This window comes from Salmo salar, chromosome 26 (genome assembly GCF_965601325.2).
Source record: "Salmo salar chromosome 26, fSalSal1, whole genome shotgun sequence".
NCBI classification, from domain to species: domain Eukaryota; kingdom Metazoa; phylum Chordata; class Actinopteri; order Salmoniformes; family Salmonidae; genus Salmo; species Salmo salar.
The window spans coordinates 1,630,768-1,646,687 of record NC_138316.1 but is presented as its reverse complement, the minus strand read 5'-3'; positions in this window follow the sequence as shown (position 1 = coordinate 1,646,687).

The window sequence follows — 15,920 nt, the reverse complement described above, 5'->3', positions numbered from 1 at the left end:
AAGTGGGCAGGTTGTTGGGCGGCCGGACGTCACAAGACGTGAGATTTCATCTGGAGAGAGAGGGGAGAAAGAGGTCAAATCACAGGGTAGGGCAGTGTGAGCAGGACCTTGACTTAGCAAACGAGGATCGGATATCGTCAACCTTCTTTTCAAAATGGTTGACGAAGTCATCCGCAGAGAAGGAGGAGGGGGGGGGAGGGGGAGGAGGATTCAGGAGGGAGGAGAAGGTAGCAAAGAGCTTCCTAGGGTTAGAGGCATATGCTTGGAATTTAGAGTGGTAGAAAGTGGCTTTAGCAGCAGAGACAGAAGAGGAGAATGTAGAGAGGAGGGAGTGAAAGGATGCCAGGTCCGCAGGGAGGCGAGTTTTCCTCCATTTCCGCTCGGCTGCCCGGAGCCCTGTTCTGTGAGCTCGTAGTGAGTCGTCGAGCCACGGAGCAGGAGGGGAGGACCGAGCCGGCCTGGAGGATAGGGGACAGAGAAAATCAAAGGATGCAGAAATGGAGGAGAGGAGGGTTGAGGAGGCAGAATCAGGAGATAGGTTGGAGAAGGTTTGAGCAGAGGGAAGAGATGATAGGATGGAAGTGGAGAGAGTAGCGGGAGAGAGAGAGCGAAGGTTGGGACGGCGCAATACCTTCCGAGTAGGGGCAGAGTGAGAAGTGTTGGACGAGAGCAAGAGGGAAAAGGATACAAGGTAGTGGTCGGAGATTTGGAGGGGAGTTGCAATGAGATTAGTGGAAGAACAGCATCTAGTAAAGATGAGGTCAAGCGTATTGCCTGCCTTGTGAGTAGGGGGGGGGGGAAGGTGAGAGGGTGAGGTCAAAAGAGGAGAGGAGTGGAAAGAAGGAGGCAGAGAGGAATGAGTCAAAGGTAGACGTGGGGAGGTTAAAGTCACCCAGAACTGTGAGAGGTGAGCCATCCTCAGGAAAGGAACTTATCAAGGCGTCAAGCTCATTGATGAACTCTCCAAGGGAACCTGGAGGGCGATAAATGATAAGGATGTTAAGCTTGAAAGGGCTGGTAACTGTGACAGCATGGAATTCAAATGAGGAGATAGACAGATGGGTCAGGGGAGAAAGAGAGAATGTCCACTTGGGAGAGATGAGGATTCCAGTGCCACCACCCCGCTGGCTCGATGCTCTAGGGGTATGCGAGAACACGTGGGCAGACGAAGAGAGAGCAGTAGGAGTAGCAGTGTTATCTGTGGTAATCCATGTTTCCGTCAGCGCCAGGAAGTCTAGGGACTGGAGGGTAGCATAGGCTGAGATGAACTCAGCCTTGTTGGCTGCAGACCGGCAGTTCCAGAGGCTGCCGGAGACCTGGAACTCCACGTGGGTCGTGCGCGCTGGGACCACCAGGTTAGAGTGGCAGCGGCCACGCGGTGTGAAGCGTTTGTTTGGCCTGTGCAGAGGGGAGAGAACAGGGATAGACAGACACATAGTTGACAAGCTACAGAAGTGTTGTTTCTTGTATTATTGTCTCTTGTGTCTTTAGAGAACTGTTTCACTTTGATATCCTTTTTCTTCTGTCCTGATTTTCGCTTTCTTTTCTTCTGTTAACTAGATATTCTTTGTTGTTCTTCGTTAGCTAGCTAGCTTCTTCCAAAAGAGATCAACCCATGGAGGTCTGGATTTGGAGTCACACTCAAAATTAAAGTGGACAACCACACTACAGGCTGATCCAACTTTGATGTAATGTCCTTAAAACAAGTCAAAATGATGCTCAGTAGTGTGTGTGGCCTCCACGTGCCTGTATGACCTCCCTACAACACCTGGGCATGCTCCTGATGAGGTGGCGGATGGTCTCCTGAGGGATCTCCTCTCAGACCTGGACTAAAGCATCCGCCAACTCCTGGACAGTCTGTGGTGCAACGAGGCATTGGTGGATGGAGCGAGACATGATGTCCCAGATGTGCTCAATTGGATTCAGGTCTGGGCCAGTCCATAGCATCAATGCCTTCCTCTTGCAGGAAATGCTGACACACTCCAGCCACATGAGGTCTAGCATTGTCTTGCATTAGGAGGAACCCAGGGCCAACCTCACCAGCATATGGTCTCACAAGGGGTCTGAGGATCTCATCTCGGTACCTAATGGCAGTCAGGCTACCTCTGGCGAGCACATGGAGGGCTGTGCGGCCCCCCAAAGAAATGCCACCCCACACCATGACTGACCCAATGCCAAACCGGTCATGCTGGAGGATGTTGCAGGCAGCAGAACGTTCTCCACGGCGTCTCCAGACTCTGTCACGTCTGTCACGTGCTCAGTGTGAACCTGCTTTCATCTGTGAAGAGCACAGGGCGCCAGTTGCGAATTTGCCAATCTTGGTGTTCTCTGGCAAATGCCAAACGTCCTGCACGGTGTTGGGCTGTAAGCACAACCCCCACCTGTGGACGTCGGGCCCTCATACCACCCTCATGGAGTCTGTTTCTGACCGTTTGAGCAGACACATGCACATTTGTGGCCTGCTGGAGGTCATTTTGCAGGGCTCTGGCAGTGCTTCTCCTGCTCCTCCTTGCACAAAGGCGGAGGTAGCGGTCCTGCTGCTGGGTTGTTGCCCTCCTACGGCCTCCTCCACGTCTCCTGATGTACTGGCCTGTCTCCTGGTAGCGCCTCCATGCTCTGGACACTACGCTGACAGACACAGCAAACCTTCTTGCCACAGCTCGCATTGATGTGCCATCCTGGATGAGCTGCACTACCTGAGCCACTTGTGTGGGTTGTAGACTCAGTCTCATGCTACCATTAGAGTGAAAGCACCGCCAGCATTCAAAAGTGACCAAAACATCAGCCAGAAAGCATAGGAACTGAGAAGTGGTCTGTGGTCCCCACCTGCAGAACCACTCCTTTATTGGGGGTGTCTTGCTTATTGCCTATAATTTCCACCTGTTGTCTATTCCATTTGCACAACAGCATGTGAAATGTATTGTCAATCAGTGTTGCTTCCTAAGTGGACAGTTTGATTTCACAGAAGTGTGATTGACTTGGAGTTACATTGTGTTGTTTAAGTGTTCCCTTTATTTTTTTGAGCAGTGTAGTAGAGAGAATGATTTATTTCAGCTTTTTTTCATTCATCACATTCCCAGTGGGTCAGAAGTTTACATACACTAAATGAGTATTTGGTAGCATTGCCTTTAAATTGTTTAACTTGGGTCAAATGTTTCTGGTAGCCTTCCAAGCTTCCCACAATGAGTTGGGTGAATTTTAGCCCATTTCTCCTGACAGAGCTGGCGTAACTGAGTCAGGTGTGTAGGCCTCCTTGCTCGCACACGCTTTTTCAGTTCTGCCCACACATATCTATAGGATTGAGGTCAGGGCTTTGTAATGGCCACTCCAATACCTTGACTTTGTTGTCCTTAAGCCATTTTGCCACAACTTTGGAAGTATGCTTGAGGTCATTGTCCATAGACCAGAGGACATTTCTCCAAAAAGTACGATCTTCAAATCAAATTTTATTTGTCACATACACATGGTTAGCAGATGTTAATGCGAGTGTAGCGAAATGCTTGTGCTTCTAGTTCCGACCATGCAGTAATATCTAACAAGTAATCAAACAATTTCACAATAACTACCTTATACACACAAGTGTAAAGGAATGAATAAGAATATGTACATAAAAATATATGGATGAGCAATGGCCAAACGGCATAGGCAAGATGCAGTAGATGGTATAGAGTACAGTATATACATATGAGATGAGCAATGTAGGGTATGTAAACATTATATAAAGTGGCATTGTTTAAAGTGGCTAGTGATACATTTATTACATCCAATTCTTAATTATTAAAGTGGCTAGAGATTTGAGTCAGTATGTTGGCAGCAGCCACTCAATGTTAGTGATGGCTGTTTAACAGTCTGATGGCCTTGAGATAGAAGCTGCTTTTCAGTCTCTTGGTCCTAGCTTTGATGCACCTGTACTGACCTCACCTTCTGGATGATAGCGGGGTGAACAGGCAGTGGCTCGGGTGGTTGTTGTCATTGATGTTCTTTTTGGCCTTCCTGTGACATCGGGTGGTGTAGGTGTCCTGGAGGGCAGGTAGTTTGCCCTCGGTGATGCGTTGTGCAGACCTCACTACCCTCTGGAGAGCCTTACGGTTGTGGGCGGAGCAGTTGCCATACCAGGCGGTGATACAGCCCGACAGGATGCTCTCGATTGTGCATCTGTAAAAGTTTGTGAGTGTTTTTGGTGACAAGCCAAATTTCTTCAGCCTCCTGAGGTTGAAGAGGCGCTGCTGCGCCTTCTTCACCACGCTGTCTGTGGGGGTGGACCATTTCAGTTTGTCCGTGATGTGTACGCCAAGGAACTTAAAACTTTCCACCTTCTCTACTACTGTCCCGTCGATGTGGATCGGGGGCTGCTCCCTCTGCTGTTTCCTGAAGTCCACGATAATCTCCTTTGTTTTGATGACATTGAGTGTGAAGTTATTTTCCTGACACCACACTCCGAGAGCCCTCACCTCCTCCCTGTAGGCCGTCTCGTCATTGTTGGTAATCAAGCCTACCACTGTAGTGTCGTCTGCAATCTTGATGATTGAGTTGGAGGCATGCATGGCCACGCAGTCATGGGTGAACAGGAAGTACAGGAGAAGGCTGAGAATGCACCCTTGTGGGGCCCCAGTGTTGAGGATCAGCGGGGTGGAGATGTTGTTTCCTACCCTCACCACCTGGGTGCGGCCTGTCAGGAAGTCCAGGACCCAGTTGCACAGGGAGGGGTCGAGACCCAGGGTCTCGAGCTTAATGACGAGTTTGGAGGGTACTATGGTGTTAAATGCTTAGCTGTAGTCAATGAACAGCATTCTTACATAGGTCTTCCTCTTGTCTAGATGGGTTAGGGCAGTGTGCAGTGTGATTGCGATCAGATTTTACGAAAGGAGGACGGGGGAGGGCTTTGTATGCGTCGCGGAAGTTAGAGTAAGAATGATCCAGGGTTTTACCAGTCCGGGTTGCGCATTCGATATGCTGATAAAATTTAGGGAGCCTTGTTTTCAGATTAGCCTTGTTAAAATCCCCAGCTACAATAAATGCAGCCTCAGGATATGTCGTTTCCAGTTTACATAGAGTTCTTTCAGGGCCGTCGATGTGTCTGCTTGGGGGGGAATATATACGACTGTGATTATAATTGAAGAGAATTCTCTTGGTAGATAATGCGGACGGCATTTGATTGTAAGGAATTCTAGGTCAGGTGAACAAAAGGACTTTAGTTCCTGTATGTTGTTATGATCACACCACGTCTCAAGGCATACACCCCCACCCTTCTTCTTACCAGAGAGATGTTTGTTTCTGTCGGTGTGATGCGTGAAGAAACCAGGTGGCTGTATTGACTCTGATAACGCATCCCAAGTGAGCCATGTTTCCGTGAAACAAAGAACGTTACAATCTCTGATGTCTCTCTGGAAGGCAACCCTTGGTCGGATTTCGTCTACCTTGTTGTCAAGAGACTGGACATCGGCGAGTATTATTCTTGGGAGCCCGTCTACAGAGCCTGACCAGAAGACCGCTCCGTCTGCCCCTTCTGCGACGCCGTTGTTTTGGGTCGCCGGCTGGGATCCGATCCATTGCTCTGGGTGGTGGACCAAAAAGAGGATCCGCCTCGGGAAAGTCGTATTCCCGGTCGTAATGTTGGTAAGTTGACGTTGCTCTTATATCCAATCTTCGACCCCATGTGCAGTTGCAAACCGTAGTTTTTATATAGGACTCGTTTTACTGTAGATATAGATACTTTGTACCTGTTTCCTCCAGCATTTTCACAAGGTCCTTTGCTATTGTTCTGGGATTGATTTGCATTTTTCGCACCAAAGTACGTTCATCTCTAGGAGACAGAAATTGCTCCCAAGGATGAACCAGACTTGTGGAGGTCTACAATTTTTTGGGAAATTGCTCCCAAGGATGAACCAGACCAGATTTCATTCGATTTTCCCATGATGTCAAGCAAAGAGGCACTGAGTTTGAAGGTAGGCCTTGAAATACATCCACAGGTACACCTCCAATTGACTCAAATGATGTCAATTAGCCTATCAGAAGCTTCTAAAGCCATGACATCATTTTCTGGAATATTCCAAGCTGTTTAAAGGCACAGTCAACTTAGTGTATGTAAACTTCTGACCCACTGGATGTGATACAGTGAATTATAAGTGAAATAATCTGTCTGTAAACAATTGTTGGAAAAATTACTTGTGTCATGCACAAAGTAGATGTCCTAACTGACTTGCCAAAACTATTGTTCGTTAGCAAGTTGAAAAACGAGTTTTAATGACTCCAACCTAAGTGTATGTAAACTTCAGACTTCAACTGTATATGTCTATTCCTCATGAAGCCAGATTGGGTCTCTTCTATAATTGAGTCCAATACTGCCTTCATTCTTCTTGCAAATATAGAGGCTAATATTTTGTAGTCATTATTGAGCAGACAGATTAGACGGCAATTATTGAGTAGAAGTAAGTCTTTCTTGGACTTAGGTATTACATCTTGGTCCCAAGATGGCGTAGCAGTTCAGACGTCCTTTGTCTTCCTCTTGTCGTGTCCCGTGTATATAAATATTTACATATTTTCTTCGCATATCTTTTTACATATTTTATTTATTTTTCTTCTAAAAACTCAACCTCAAAACACTCTCCTGCAACCCGCCTCACCAATTTAAAAAATAAAAGTATTATTTACCTCAAATCTGAAATCCACAACAGAAGCTAGCCAGAGGTTAGCCTGGCTAACGTTGGAGTTCAGCTAGCCACGGTTAGCGGTCCTCAGCTATCCATTAGCTCGAAAAGCTATCGCCAATTTTTGTACAGCGCGACTTAGACCAGAGCTTACCGGACCTATTCTCTCTCCATATCCCCGGATTTCTACCGCAGGCTCTGGACGTTTACACCTGGATCTTGCAGCTAGCTAGCTGCTACCTGAGTGACTATTGGCAACGTTGGTCCCGGAGTTAACATAATTATTCCGGAGCTAGCCAGCTGAAGAGTTTCATCAGCCACTCCTGGGCTATTCCGGAGCTAGCCAGCTGAAGAGTTCCATCAGCCTCTCCTGGGCTACAATCACCTATCCGGACCCGTACCCTTAGCCTCATACTTCTCTGCTCCTCTGGTGATGTAGAGGTGAATCCAGGCCCTGCAGTGCCTAGCTCCACTCCTACTCCCCATGTGCTCTCTTTTGATGACTTCTGTAACCGTAATAGCCTTGGTTTCATGCATGTTAACATTAGAAGCCTCCTCCCTAAGTTTGTTTTATTCACTGCTTTAGCACACTGCCAACCCGGATGTCCTAGCCGTGTCTGAATCCTGGCTTAGGAAGTCCACCAAAAACGATGAAATCTTCATCCCTAACTACAACGTTTTCAGACAAGATAGAACGGCCAAAGTGGGCGGTGTTGCAATCTACTGCAGAGATATCCTGCAGAGTTCTGTCCTACTATCCAGGTCTGTACCCAAACAATTTGAACTTCTACTTTTAAAAATCCATCTCTCTAAAAACAAGTCTCTCACCGTTGCCGCCTGCTATAGACCACCCTCGGCCCCAGCTGTGCTCTGGACACCATATGTGAACTGATTGCCCCCCATCTATCTTCAGAGCTCGTGCTACTAGGTGACCTAAACTGGGACATGCTTAACACCCCAGCCATCCTACAATCCAAGCTTGACACCCTCAATCTCACACAAATTATTAATGAACCCACCAGGTACCACCCCAAAGCCGTAAACACTGGCACCCTCATAGATATCATCCTAAACAATTTACCCTCTAAATACACCTCTGCTGTTTTTCAACCAAGATCTCAGCGATCACTGCCTCATTGCCTGCATCCGTAATGGGTCCACAGTCAAACAACCTCCACTCATCACTGTCAAACGCTCTCTGAAACATTTCAGCGAGCAAGCCTTTCTAATCGACCTGGCCCTGGTATCCTGGAAGGATATTGACCTCATCCCGTCAGTAGAGGATGCCTGGTTATTTTTTTTAAATGCCTTCCTCACCATCTTAAATAAGCATGCCCCATTCAAGAAATTTAGAACCAGGAACAGATATAGCCCTTGGTTCTCCCCAGACCTGACTGCCCTTAACCAACACAAAAACATCCTATGGCGTTCTGCATTAGCATCAAACAGCCCCCATGATATGCAACTTTTCAGGGAAGTTAGAAACCAATATACACAGGCAGTTAGAAAAGCTAAGGCTAGCTTTTCAATTAGAAATTTGCTTCCTGCAACACAAATTCAAAAAAGTTCTGGGACATTGTAAAGTCCATGGAGAATAAGAACACCTCCTCCCAACTGCCCACTGCACTGAGGATAGGAAACTCTGTCACCACCGATAAACCCACTATAATTGAGAATTTCAATAAGCATTTTTCTACGGCTGGCCATGCTTTCCACCTGGCTACCCCTACTGCAATCAACAGCACTGCACCCCCCACAGCTACTCGCCCAAGCCTTCCACATTTCTCCTTCTCCCAAATCCATTCAGCTGATGTTCTGAAAGAGCTGCAAAATCTGGACCCCTACAAATCAGCCGGGCTAGACAATCTGGACCCTTTCTTTCTAAAATTATCTGCCGAAATTATTGCAACCCCTATTACTAGCCTGTTCAACCTCTCTTTCGTGTCGTCTGAGATTCCCATAGATTGGAAAGCAGCTGCTGGTATCCCCCTCTTCAAAGGAGGGGACACTCTTGACCCAAATTGCTATAGACCTATATCCATCCTACCCTGCCTTTCTAAGGTCTTCGAAAGCCAAGTCAACAAACAGATTTACCGACCATTTCAAATCGCACCGCACATTCTCCGATATGCAATCTGGTTTCAGAGCTGGTCATGGGTGCACCTCAGCCACGCTCAAGGTCCTAAACGATATCGTAACCGCCATCGATAAGAAACAATACTGTGCTGCCGTTTTCATTGACCTGGCCAAAGCTTTCGACTCTGTCAATCACCACATCCTCATCGGCAGACTCAATAGCCTTGGTTTCTCTAATGATTGCATCGCCTGGTTCACCAACTACTTCTCTGATGGAGTTCAGTGTGTCAAATCGGAGGGCCTGTTGTCCGAACCTCTGGCAGTCTCTATGGGGGTGCCACAGGGTTCAATTCTTGGGCCAACTCTTTTCTCTGTATACATCAATGATGTCGCTCTTGCTGCTGGTGCGTCTCTGATCCACCTCTACGCAGACGACACCATTCTGTATACTTCTGGTCCTTCTTTGGACACAGTGTTAACAACCCTCCAGATGAGCTTCAATGCCATACAACTCTCCTTCCGTGGCCTCCAACTGCTCCTAAATACAAGTAAAACTAAATGCATACTCTTCAACCGATCGCTGCCTGCACCTGCCCGCCTGTCCTGCATCACTACTCTGGACGGTTCTGACTTAGAATATGTGGACAATTACAAATACCTAGGTGTCTGGTTAGACTGTAAACTCTCCTTCCAGACTCACATCAAACATCTCCAATCCAAAGTTAAATCAAGAATTGGCTTCCTATTTCGAAACAAAGCATCCTTCACTCATGCTGCCAAACATACCCTCGTAAAACTGACCATCCTACCAATCCTCGACTTTGGCGATGTCATTTACAACATAGCCTCCAATACCCTACTCAACAAACTGGATGCAGTCTATCACAGTGCCATCCGTTTTGTCACCAAAGCCACATATACTACCCACCACTGCGACCTGTACGCTCTCGTTGGCTGGCCTTCGCTTCATAATCGTCGCCAAACCCACTGGCTCCAGGTCATCTACAAGACCCTGCTAGGTAAAGTCCCCCCTTATCTCCACTCACTGGTCACCATAGCAGCACCCACCTGTAGCACGCGCTCCAGCAGGTATATCTCTCTGGTCACCCCCAAAGCCAATTCCTCCTTTGGCCGTCTCTCTTTCAGTTCTCTGCTGCCAATGACTGGAACGAACTACAAAAATCTCTGAAACTGGAAACACTTATCTCCCTCACCAGCTTTAAGCACCAGCTGTCAGATCAGCTCACAGATCACTGCACCTGTACATAGCCCATCTATAATTTAGCCCAAACAACTACCTCTACCCCTACTGTATTTATTTATTTTATTTTGCTCCTTTGCACCCCATTAACTCTATTTCTACTTTGCACTTTCTTCTACTACAAATCTACCATTTCAGTGTTTTACTTGCTATATTGTATTTACTTTGCCACCATGGACTTTTTTTTGCCTTTACCTCCCTTATCTCACCTCATTTGCTCACATTGTACATAGACTTATTTTTCTACTGTATTATTGACTGTATATTTGTTTTACTCCATGTGTAACTCAGTGTTGTTGTATGTTGTCGAACTGCTTTGCTTTATCTTGGCCAGGTCGCAATTGTAAATGAGAACTTGTTCTCAACTTGCCTACCTGGTTAAATAAAGGTGAAATAAATAAATAAAATAAAAATGTATGTAATCAGACCTTGAGTCAAACTGGGAGGGAGAGCATTATTTGCAATGCTTTCAGAAAAGACCTCCAACAGAAATGGGACTAACTGTTGAGAAACAGTTTTGTAAAACACAGCAGATATACCATCAGTCCCAGGAGACTTATTATTTTTAAGGTGTTCAATAGAATAAATGATCTCTTCAACTATAATAGGGTCATCACACTGTTCCCTCTCAGCCTCCCAATTGATTTCACACCCCCCAGAGAGTCAAAAAAAAGAGTTGCGGAAACCTCACAATACTTATAACTATATAAATTCCTGTAGAAGTTGCAACTAATGTTAGAGATTAATTTGGGATCATCTGTGATGAGACCATTAATATTTAATTGTTGAATTGTATTATTTTTTGTGGTATTTTTCTAACCTGAAAAAATAAGTTGAATTTTGTTCACCCTCCTCTAGCCACTTCTTCCTAGATCTGACAAAGTCTCCCTCTGCTTTCAGTTTATACATATCATACAACTTGTTTTGTAGCTCAAACAGAACAGATTTGTCCTCCTCTGAGATGCTTTTGAACAATTACACTTTCTTCTTCAGCTCTCCTCATCTTGGCAAAGATAACTCCCATATTTTCTTAAATATTTTCCAACCTCATATTTAAAAAGCTCCCAGTTATTACTGTATGAATTGTCATTTATAGCTTTGTTCCAAAAGTGTGTAATTAAATTGTTTATCTCCATCTTGACCAACTCATGTTTCAATATAATGCTATTAAGCTTCCAGTAGGATGCTCTGCCAAGGCCATTATCAGAGATAAAAAGTTTAATGTCAATATAAATAGCTCTATGATCAGTAAGGGGAGTGGCAAGGACGTTAACAGAAATACCCTGTTTATCAAAACATTTACACACCAGCCAAAAATCTATGAGTGATTGTCTGGAGCATGCCTTATTACTCCATGTGAAAGACTTGTCATTAGGAAACTTTACTCTCCAAATATCTATGATATCAAACCTTTCCATAAACTGCCTCAAACTGTCCCGGAGGCCATCTATCAATTAAATTATTCAGAGAAATATTAAAATCCCCACCTACTATAAGTAAAGCATTAGGGAACTTGGTTAGCCAATGGAGAATACGCTTTTCTAAAGATTCAAGTAAGTGATCATTTTCAAGTTTGGAATTGTACCCATAAATGTTGGTAATAATAATGATGATGTTGTTGCAGTTGATAATAAGACAAAGAAAGTGACCATAAGGGTCACAGTCGGAGTGCAAAATACACTGCTCAAAAAAATAAAGGGAACACTTAAACAACACAATGTAACTCCAAGTCAATCACACTTCTGTGAAATCAAACTGTCCACTTAGGAAGCAACACTGATTGACAATAAATGTCACATGCTGTTGGGCAAATGGAATAGACAACAGGTGGAAATTATAGGCAATTAGCAAGACACCCCCAATAAAGGAGTGGTTCTGCAGGTGGTGACCACAGACCACTTCTCAGTTCCTATGCTTCCTGGCTGATGTTTTGGTCACTTTTGAATGCTGGCGGTGCTTTCACTCTAGTGGTAGCATGAGACGGAGTCTACAACCCACAAAAGTGGCTCAGGTAGTGCAGCTCATCCAGGATGGCACATCAATGCAAGCTGTGTCAAGAAGGTTTGCTGTGTCTGTCAGCGTAGTGTCCAGAGCATGGAGGCGCTACCAGGAGACAGGCCAGTACATCAGGAGACGTGGAGGAGGCCGTAGGAGGGCAACAACCCAGCAGCAAGACCGCTACCTCTGCCTTTGTGCAAGGAGGAGCAGGAGGAGCACTGCCAGAGCCCTGCAAAATGACCTCCAGCAGGCCACAAATGTGCATGTGTCTGCTCAAACGGTCAGAAACAGACTCCATGAGGGTGGTATGAGGGCCCGACGTCCACAGGTGGGGGTTGTGCTTACAGCCCAACACTGTGCAGGACGTTTGGCATTTGCCAGAGAACACCAAGATTGGCAAATTCGCCACTGGCGCCCTGTGCTCTTCACAGATGAAAGCAGGTTCACACTGAGCACATGTGACAGACGTGACAGAGTCTGGAGACGCCGTGGAGAACGTTCTGCTGCCTGCAACATCCTCCAGCATGACCGGTTTGGCGGTGGGTCAGTCATGGTGTGGGGTGGCATTTCTTTGGGAGGCCGCACAGCCCTCCATGTGCTCGCCAGAGGTAGCCTGACTGCCATTAGGTACCGAGAGGAGATCCTCAGACCCTTTGTGAGACCATATGCTGGTGCGGTTGGCCCTGGGTTCCTCCTAATGCAAGACAATGCTAGACCTCATGTGGCTGGAGTGTGTCAGCAGTTCCTGCAAGAGGAAGGCATTGATGCTATGGACTGGCCCGCCCGTTCCCCAGACCTGAATCCAATTGAGCACATCTGGGACATCATGTCTCGCTCCATCCACCAACGCCACGTTGCACCACAGACTGTCCAGGAGTTGGCGGATGCTTTAGTCCAGGTCTGGGAGGAGATCCCTCAGGAGACCATCCGCTACCTCATCAGGAGCATGCCTAGGCGTTGTAGGGAGGTCATTCAGGCACGTGGAGGCCACACACACTACTGAGCCTCATTTTGACTTGTTTTAAGGACATTACATCAAAGTTGGATCAGCCTGTAGTGTGGTTTTCCACTTTAATTTTGAGTGTGACTCCAAATCCAGACCTCCATGGGTTGATAAATTGAATTTCCATTTATTATTTTTGTGTGATTTTGTTGTCAGCACATTCAACTATGTAAATAAAAAAGTATTTAATAAGATTATTTCATTCATTCAGATCTAGGATGTGTTATTTTAGTGTTCCCTTTATTTTTTTGAGCAGTGTACTTCCATTGAAATTATTCTTTAGAGTAATAACTCCAGTAGAGCGTTCAGAACCATCAGAGACCCATACATCATTACCCCACTGAGACCTCCAGAAGTTGACGTCGGTAGCAAATGAATGAGACTCTTGAAAAAAACACAAATCTGTTTTAAGCTGTTTGGCAAATAAAAATAAGGCTTTGTGCTTTACATTATTTTTTAACCCCCTAGCATTGAGTGAAACTATAGACAACGACAAAGTGGAATATAGAACAAAGTACTACGAGCTAAACAACAATCGCAAATCGAATAAGAATGAAAGGAAACCAGCATTGCACACCATATAGATATAAATGATGGAGTGAGAATAGTATAGCACAACAAAGCTAACTGCCAGAACAAGAAACAACAAAAATCTTGCTCACTGCCTATATTGCAGGTAAAAATATCAGAAGTGAGAGAACAAATAAAATAGTAAATATCCATTACTCCAGTAGTCCTGTGCAGTTAGAACGAAGGTTAAATCACCTTAGAGCCGGGAGTGGGATCTGCTCACATCAGAGGTAGCTATCTAGGTAGCCTATGTTGACCACCAGGCACAGCCTATGACAGTTCTCAAGGAGGAAGGTTGATTCAGGATCCGTTGATGAAAGCGCGCCCTCCGATGAAGTAAGCTGCTTTCCCTTCTTTTCGTGCTTTTTCCACAGCTGGCCACAGTTTCTCTCTCTTTTCTCTGTCTGCTTTCGAGAGGTCTTCAGCAAACCGCAGATTGTTATCTGGTAGGAAAGTAGATTTCTTGGCTGCTTTCCAAATGGCATCCCTATAGATCCGTGATGTGAACTGAAGAATGACACCTCTGGGCTTGGAGTCACCCTGCCTTCTCGTGCGGAGGCGATGTACAGTGTCGACAACATCTGCTAGCTTAGCCTTCTCCACAGGTAGGATAGCTTGGCAGACTTTGATGGTCTCTTGCCGCACGTTCTCCCCATCTGCCTCGGGAACTCCATACAGTCTCAGATTCCACCGTCTGGAGTATCTTTCAAGTTCTATGATTCTTCTTTGGCACAAGTCCATCTTTCCCTCCTCCTTTTTGACATGCTTTTCGATGTGGGCGACCTTCTTAACATCCTTGATTTACATGCATGCAAAGTTAACTGTTTTTTTAAGCCCTCGATTTTCATTGCGTTGTCGCCAAACATTTTCTCTATGGCATCGGACCTTGCATTGATGAGCCTGGAAAGAGTGGCGATAACATCATTATTGTCAGCGGCATCTGGGCCCAGTTCAAACATGCCTTTCTTGGAAGCTGGAGGTTTGCTTGGGGTTATAAGCAAAGAAGGAAAATCCTCGTCTGACACGGGAAGTGTCATAGAGTCTGTCAGACCAGTATAGTTGGGGCAGTTGTCAGTCAAAGCATTTGCCTCCTGTGTAATGACATTGGATAATGCCTGAGCATTGCTAGCTGAGGAGGCAGCCATAAATCAAATCAAATTTATTTATAAAGCCCTTCTTACATCAGCTGATATCTCAAAGTGCTGTACAGAAACCCAGCCTAAAACCCCAAACAGCAAGCAATGCAGGTGTAGAAGCACGGTGGCTTGGAAAAACTCCCTAGAAAGGCCAGAACCTAGGAAGAAACCTAGAGAGGAACCAGGCTATGAGGGGTGGCCAGTCCTCTTCTGGCTGTGCAGGGTGGAGATTATAACAGAACATGGCCAAGATGTTCAAATGTTGACTAGCAGGGTCAAATAATAATAATCACAGTGGTTGTCGAGGGTGCAACAGGTCAGCACCTCAGGAGTAAATGTCAGTTGGCTTTTCATAGCCGATCATTCAGAGTATCTCTACCACTCCTGCTGTCTCTAGAGAGTTGAAAACAGCAGGTCTGGGACAGGTAGCACGTCCTTTGAACAGGTCAGGGTTCCATAGCCGCAGGCAGAACAGTTGAAACTGGAGCAGCAGCACGGCCAGGTGGACTGGGGACAGCAAGGAGTCATCAGGCCAGGTAGTCCTGAGGCTCAGGTCCTCCGAGAGAGAGAAAGAAAGAATTAGAGAGAGCATACTTAAATTCACACAGGACACCTGATAAGACAGGAGAAATACTCCAGATATAACAGACTGACCCTAGCCCCCCGACACATAAACTACTGCAACATAAGATTTCTCTTTCTGTCAGCGAGCTGTGACATTTTGGAAAATATAATCTTAAATCATCAATAACCTGGTGTTTTTAGTAAGCAAAGTATTAAAGGGGCGGCAGGTAGCCTATTGGTTAGAGCGTTGGACTAACAACCGAAAGGTTGCAAGATCAAATCCCTGAGCTGACAAGGTAAAAATCTGTCTTCTGGCCCTGAAGAAGGCAGGTAACCCACTGTTCCTAGGCTGTCATTGAAAATAAGAATTTGTTCTTAACTGACTTGCCTAGTTAAATAAAAGGTAAATTGCATTTAAAAAAATGGACACAAGAGCCACATGGACCTGGAGGTGTTATTTTGGTAGTTCAAAATAATACATTTTTCACTATCTTTCAAAAGTTGGTATATAAAGCTCAGTTGGAAGCGTGCGCTCACTGCCATCTTGGAGCCTCCTCCAGGTTGAGGTTTCCAGGGTTAGAGTAGAGCAGAAGTTGTCATATGCTGAGGCAGTGAAGAAAGTAGAGGATGATGGGTCAAGGGGGAGGGATCCTGAGAGGAGTGGT